The 8,383-nt window shown below is 27.1% G+C and overlaps 1 long non-coding RNA gene across 1 annotated transcript; it reads right to left on the reverse strand.

The window, feature by feature from the left end:
* Positions 1-5,231: 5,231 nt before the first annotated feature.
* Positions 5,232-7,244, reverse strand: LOC111397575. Its single transcript, XR_002703278.1, has 2 exons — positions 7,095-7,244; positions 5,232-5,766 (listed from the first exon to the last, which is right to left on the reverse strand). It is a non-coding gene; the product is annotated as an uncharacterized LOC111397575 (long non-coding RNA).
* Positions 7,245-8,383: the final 1,139 nt, after the last annotated feature.

Consider the following 8,383-nt stretch of genomic DNA (forward strand, 5'->3'; position numbering starts at 1 on the left):
ATTAATTAAGATAATTAATTAATAAAATATTTAAATAAGAATTAAAATAAATATTAATTCTTTTATTTAAATAAGTGATTAAATAAATAATTAAATAAAGTAATTAAATTTTAAATGCATAATATACATAACCAATTAAGATAATTAATTAATGAAATATCTAAATAAGAAATTAAATTAAATATTAATTTTTTATTTAATTTATTTAATTAAGTGATTAAATAAATAATTAAACAATAAATAAATAATATACATAGCTAATTAAGACAATTAATTAAAAAAATATTTAAATAATAAATTAAAATAAATATTAATTTTTATTTAAATTAGTGATTGAATAAAGTAATTAAATATTAAATAAACAATATACATAACCAATACTACCTTTTACTTTCAAAAAATGGTTAGAAAATATATTAGTTCAAATTCCGAGTAAGTCGAAACCCTATCAATCTTTCACATCTAAACATTATTCTCGAGATAATTGTTACTCACCGTGATCTCACTATTACACACAAAATTTGTTCACAGGATCGTAATCAGATAGAGACATGAATTTGGTGGGAGTTCACATGCTGAATTGAGTACACTCTTCTAATTTGCTCATAGGATCGTAATAAGATATGATCATAATTACTTTATTTAATTATTTATTTTAAAGACTTACTGAAATCAAAAATTAATATTTAATTTAATTTCTTCTTTAAATATTTTATTGATTATTTTGTTTATTTAATTAATTATTTAGTCACAGTTGTATTCAAAGATTGATTGACATTGACTAGCTTTCGAAGCCAAAATAATAAAGAATCAATAATCTGGGCGAAAAATTGCACGTCCTTCAACGGATAGAAGGACCATAGGAATGATCGACGGAGTATGACTATATGTTCTTCATCGAGTTCTTCCAATACTGATACGACGTAACTTTTTCCAAAATGAGCTCTCATGATATTGTCTAGGTGGTACTCCATTCTGCAAAAATAATACACGTTAAAAACATCTATAAGAAATTATCAACATGTATTATATTTTAAAATATAACAAATCAAATTATATGCTAATACGTAAGAAATAAAATCATTTCCTCACACATTAAAAAGAGTAAATAAAAATTAAATAATACATAAATTGCATTAAATTAATGAAAAATAAATTAAATTCAAGAAAAAAAAAATACATACATGAATGAGCAAAAAAATTAAAAGAAGAAAAAATTGAAAAATAAATTATGGGAAACGAATTAGATTAGAATTTTTTTTAAATTATTATATTCAAATTTTGTTCTCTAAATAAAAAAAAAAAAAATCGGTGCCGGCCCCCTCGGATAGGGACGGTCCGGGTCCGATACGGACTACACGAGTCCGGATCCATACTGCCTGGAAGACTTTTCCGATTTCATTTTTATTTATTTTTCTGAATATTTTAAGAAGAAATTAAGTTAAATATTAATTTTTTTTATTGAAGTTTTGTGAATATTTTAAGAAGTAATTAAATTAAATATTAATTTTTTTTATTGAAGTAAGTGTTTTAAAAAAATAATTAAATAAAGTAGTTAAATATTAAGAAATGAAAAGTGTTTGATTTTTTTATTTGTAACTTAAGGGTATATTTGTCTTTTAAAACAAAATTATGCTATTGAAATTTTATAAACAACTTAAGGTTATTTTTGTCTTTTAACCTAGAAAAGGTTATTGTGAAGATTGGCAAAAAAATTGAATTAAAGTGGTAAAGTGGCCATTTGACTTGACCATTCTTAAAAGTACCCCCACACAAACAAGGGGTGGGTGATTTTTTTTTTTAAATAATCACCGACCCACTCAACTCTCCATCAATGCTGGCCTACACATCCAGTATTAGTGATTTAGCCCCCATTTGGTTCTCATTAGATTATATTTCATTACATTCTATTTTTTTCCCTTCTATTTTCAACTACAAATCTTTCATAAGATAATAATAATACACATAAATCGAAAAGTTTTCTTTCTTTTTCAATCATTCATTAAAAAAAAAACATTATTTCGCCCATTTTCATTATTGAAGAAAAAAATAAGGGTATGTTTGGGAGCGATTTTTTCTCCCAAAAAATTGATTTTTTGACCGTTATTTCACTATTCTAATCGTCATATTTGACTTCTTCTCTCATAGATAAATCTCACTTTTCTCCTAACGGTCAAAAAATTAATTCTCAAAATTACTTCCAAACAGACTCTAAGTGGTGGATAACTAAATAATACTTTGAATCTCGAATTGTATGAATAAAAATTAGCTTGAACGTTTATAAACTTTTAAGTCATTTTTCATCCAAATATTTCAAGAGATTCATAAGTACAATTCACATATCTACAATCAGTGGTGAAGTTGAACATTTTTCGCTATGAGGTCAACAACAAATTATTTTTTTCTCAAACTTCTTTTTCTCTTAAACACTTGTTTCACCAATTTTCTACTATTTGCTCAAAAATGAAAAATTTTGTTTAAAATATTTGTTCATAATTATTTGACATGAAATTCAACAAATGAATGAAAATACAATTGATTTCAATAGGCAAATGACAAAATTTAAATGTTTCATTAAATCACAAGAGTAAACAATGAATTTCAACAAAATAAAAATCCAATCTTGAATTTTAGTATTCTATAAAATCTAAAAGCACCAAGTTAAGATAAGTCATTGTTTAGTTTAGAAGTGAGATTGGTCTAGTAGCTTGATATTGACGCAATTTACTGAGGAAAAAGGAAATTATTTGGTAAATATGGCATACATAGATCTTGGGGAAAAATAGAATTCGACGACTAAGAAAAGTTGGAATGTTGATGGAAAATATGTACTTAGTGGGGGGTGTGCATAATTTTTTTTTCCCCAAAAATTGACAACCGACCCATAAACCAATTTAACCTAGGCAAATTGGTATAGCTTTCGTAAGGTTGACATCCATCCCATCTTTCTTCTTGCATTACTTGGTCTATTATGCCCTTATTTTACAATCATTATTTGAAAACTCTTTTTTCTATATACTTATTTTCAATCACACACATTCACAAAATAAAATATTTTATACTTAAATTCAAAATTTTCCTACTTTTTAACTATACATCTCCTAAAACTTACTATTCAAAACATTGTTTTATTAGGATAATTGGTCAAATTCATCGTTGGACCATTCTCCCTAATTACATATTTTTAAATTGCCTATTGGTAAACATTGATGGATTTACTAGGGTCAATTAATCACACATAACGACGTGTCAATACGTCAATATTCACCACTCATTTTTATTTATTTATAATTAAATCATTTATAAATAATTTTCAAATATGCTTTCATTTCTATTACTTCTCATACACAAGGGACATATCGTTTCTCTAGTTGGGATTTCATCACATAAATACCTAGGTATATACACTGAAGGGATAGCATTGCATATAAATGATTTATCATTCACAATAAATGATGACTAAAAAAATTCTAATACTTGTTATGAAATTAAAAGAACGAGAAAAAATATAGGAGAAGAAAATAGGGAATAAATAGCAGTGTTCTAAAACACACACTTAGACAACATCTAGGTGCGAGGTGCAAATAAAATGCTTCACCTTGTCAATAAGCGCGAATTAAGTGATCAACTGTTAAGTTGACCTCCTAATGCGCGCTACGTATGCTTTATTTATTTATTTTTTCCTTTTGGATAACTTTTTATTTGACTTTAATTTATTAATTTTTTTAAAATTTTTAAAAGAATTTTATTTGACTTTAGTTTCAAATTTTTAAACGACTTTATCTGTATAAAAGTCAAAAATGATTTTATCCGAAAAATATTTTGATAAGATTTAGCCCTTGTTTGGGCTCTATTTTTTTTAATCAAAATACATTATTAACAGTTATTTGACCTCTTTTCAACAACACATTCTTTAATAAAATAATATTACACGTATACTCAAAACTTTTTTATTTTATTTTTTAACCACTCAACTTTCACCATAACATTATTACAAAATGCATTCTTTTTTTGAAAAGAATGGAGCTCAAGCAACCCTTTAAACTACAGTACTATTTATATTATATAATTATGATTTTGAGACATAAGTATTGTTGCAAACTTCGAAAATATGTACGAAGTTTCTCTAAATATTTTAAGTAGAACTTGCCTAATATTAAAAACTTGAAACTATGAAAATTAGTCTAGTCTTTACATTTCGAGAACTTAAAAATTATACAATTAACTAGTTATATGAATTATTAAGTAAATATAGTATTTTATAATTTTAGATGTTTGGTGTGTATTATTTTAATTATTAAATAATTTTTAAAATGATTAAGTACTTAAAATAATAATAAAAATAAGTAACTTTTTTACGCCTAGGCTTGTAAAACTAGAAATTTGACCTTCATGTGTAGCCACACTTTATACTTTCTAGAACATTGATAAATAGACTTGTGTATTTTATTATAACGACAAACTCATATTTATTGGGTTTAAATGAAAGTTACAATTTGAATATAATATACTCTTTGAAAATACATAAGACTTATTTAAATATCCTAATAGCACTAAATAATCATCATATAATTTTATAAAACTCATCATTTGATGATTATTGTAAATATTTACCTTGTTAAAACCTTACTCAATAAAAACCCAACGAAAAAATATTACAAAGGGGAAAAATACATATAATTATTAAAATTTTGAATTATTAACAAAATGACATCTCAATACTAAAAACTTACGAGGAAAATATTGGGACAAAGCTTAGATGAAAGAGAAAGAGTACATCCATTCTCCTTACACTACAAAAAATAACCGATTTCGTGACAAAAAAATATTGTCGTAAAAATTGAGATTTTGTTGCAAAAGTAATTTAGCAACAACAAGATGCTTGTTGCGGGCATTGTCGCGCTATATGAGTCACAGAATATATTCTGCGACAACTTTCAGTCGTTCATCGCATTAATAAACTCACAACATAATTTATTTGACGCGGAAAGTACGAAATAGCAACACAATTTTTGTCACCATAATGTCGTCACAACTCATATTTGTCGCTAAAAATTCGAAGGGTGACAAGTCAATTTGTTGCAACAATTATACCAATAAAGTTTTTGAAAGAAAAATATCTATTGCGAATATTATTTTAAAGGTATAACTTTTGTTACCGATTCTATTTTGCAACAACACATGCTCATAGCGATACATATTTAATAACAAGTCATATTTGTAGCGAAATATGATTTACAATGCATTTGATATATTGCATAATTTATTTTAAGATATTCAAAATTTAAAATACAATTTATCATATAACAAGTGATGTTTGTAATTAAATTTATTTCGCAACACACAAAATTTGTCGCATCATCATTTGTGAGAAATTATGATTTTTGTCATATGCTTCCCCCTCTCGAGTTTGGTCAGCTTCAGATGACTTAGTAGCACATAAATCTTCTAACATATCATCATCATCTCATCATCATTTTTTGCTTCATCCAATTTAGATGTATTTCTTTCAACATCCTCCGTATCATTCTCAAGTTCCACCCCATGAAAAATCCATCTCTCATAACTTGCAGAGACTTCGGGATGATATAAATGAGATTCTACCATAGAGACTAAGAGTGCATTTTGATAATTTCGACATGGACACTGAACCTCGTTGTTTTCATCCAGACATTGTTTTTCTGCCTCCTGAATTAACACCATCTAAATATTGATCACTTAATATGTTACAAAGTTGCATCCAACTCCTATCCAGCATGTATATCTCTGTATTCACATAGACCATACAAAAGAGAATATGTAGTTAGTAATTTTTAGTGAAAACAAAAACAATGTTAACCAAAAAAAAAAAAAAAAAAAAAAAAAAAAAAAAAAAGAAGCTACTGGAATGGATATTCTAAAAGTTAGATTCTTTAGAACACTTCCAATTTGGTGCAATAATTAACTCATGAAACAAATTCCAATAGTCAACCTAAATACAACAGAGAATTTAACAAATGAGGATCTTGTGATGAAGCTGAAAGCAACAAGGGTGGAAATAGTTGGTTCTCATGAAACTAGCCCCCAACAAAATACATCTGCATTATTTACTATAATAGGTCAGTTCTAGAATACATATTTTCCCGTATACAAATTTACTATACATATTTTTTCCGTAGAATAAGTACTTCCCTTGTACAAGTAACAATTAATAACTCAAATAGGAAAACTGCTTGCAATTTGTAGGACTAATAAACTCATGGACAGCAGAATTCAATCTTGTTCTAGGAAGATTATATAAAGTTAATGAAAAAAATAAACTTGTAAAGTTCAAATGGGCTCCCATTTGAGATGACCACCTTCTGCAAACTATATATTCTATGAGTGCAAGAAATTGGTGGAAAATCATATCATAATTCAACATAAATTGTAAGTCTAGAAGTGTAAGAATATGCTCAAAATGTATCAATTTGAAGAAGATTGACATTTTAGTGCATATTTCCTTCACCATTGTATTCATGTCAAGTATAACAAGATCAGACTACGATGAGATATAGATAAACTAGTTTTTCTAGGTCCAAATTTTCTTTTCCCTGCAGTTAACAACATCCATGAAGAGTGATGACACATCCTTAAAAAAAAAAACCACCCATTAACCATAAATAATTATGAAAAACATCAATAATGGGAAGGCAGCCTCTGAACTTCGAACTGTAAAACAAGAACTGTGGTATCACTTATTTTAAGTAATCTAATAAGCCATTGTTAAACTCTGTCTCTGTGCAACATAGAAATTGGCGTATAAGTCACAAAAACAATTGGTTTAACAGATCATATATCTATAATCTAACCTAGGATAGAGTATTATAGAAATAAGATGATGAGAGAAGGGAACAAAAGTAATCGTTCAGGGACTTAAACCCAATATTAACACCCTTCTTGTATATCAAAACGAAAGAAATTCATAAGCACATTTGTGCATTGCTTAACCATCAAATAAACAAGAAAAATGTATGATTAAACATACACATATCAAACCCAAATAAAGAAGAAACCAAAATTGTAAATCTAATTTTCTCCTCAACAGATTAGAAGGGGAAAAAATGCAAATCGACCTACTAAAATTTCTCAGATAAGCAGTAAGTAGAAAACGCTTTGGATGCGGTTGACGGCAATGGAGGCGTGAGAAGAGTGGTGATGGCCTATTGGATTGTGCCGCCAATTGATATGGATTTGGGGATTTTTACTTGGAAGAAACCCTTGCGAAATTTGGTTGGGAATAAAACAATGTTTAATCGTGGGTGTTTTTATTAGGTTGAAGGGTAAAATAGAAAATTAAAAAACAAAACAATTTTTAATTTTTTAATACCAAAAAAAGATGGTCATTTTTACTGTTTATTTTTTATTTTTTTTAAATTGGTTCAGCATAGTAGTTCTTTTTGTAAGTTATTATATGATTGAAACTTTGATTGTCTAATGATTTTTTTTAATTTTGTTGGAGATGAAGTTATTCTTGACAGTTTATAAAATTTTTATTAAATAATTTTTCTCTTGGTCAAAAATAATTAAAATTTTAAAAAAAAATTTGTATTACATATTAAAATGTCATCTTTAATTAGATGAAAAATAAACATTTGTTACAAAAAAATAAAAGAACATTGCAAGAAGTTAAGGCAATAGGCAAAGAGCATTGCGAAATATAATAACAGCTATGATGATGTACATTGCAAAAACATAACAACAACGTGATTTGAGACCTTTTGAAACATGGATTGCATGTTGCCATATCTTTCTACTCTACGACAACATTAGAACCTATAACATATGAGTGAGTGTTGTGAAAGACCTAATGATACATTTTTTGTCCGTTGTAAAAAATAGTTTTCCTTGTAACAATTTTTTCCTCTATCTATAGAAATTTTAGCAACACATATTCCTTGTCGCAAAAAGTGGACCCTATTGCGTCACAAACACTTTGTTGCAAAAATAAAAGTTTGTCGCCATAAATTTCCCACCAAAAATACTTTTGGCATTTTGCTTCTCTCTTGTTTTTGGTGACAATCTTTATTATTTGTCGCATCTTCTCACATTTCACGACAACTTTTAATGTCGCCTTATATTTTTTGGTACTTATTTTTTTCATATCAATCTTTGCGACAAACTTAAAAAAATGTCGCGCTAAATCACTTATTGGAACTTAGTAAAGGATCTTGGAATCGACACATTCCAATCTCGTGTTCCGAATCTTAAATATAATTGTTGATAGTGCTTTTGTGAAAAAGTCAATCATATTGTCACTTGAACGAATTTGTTAAACATCAATATCATAATTATTCAGAAACTCACGTGTATAGAAGAAATTTGAAGAAAAATGCTTTATCTTGTCCTATTTGATATAGTCTTT

The sequence above is a fragment of the Olea europaea genome, chromosome 1, assembly GCF_002742605.1.
Source record: "Olea europaea var. sylvestris chromosome 1, O_europaea_v1, whole genome shotgun sequence".
In the NCBI taxonomy this organism is placed as follows: Eukaryota; Viridiplantae; Streptophyta; class Magnoliopsida; order Lamiales; family Oleaceae; genus Olea; species Olea europaea.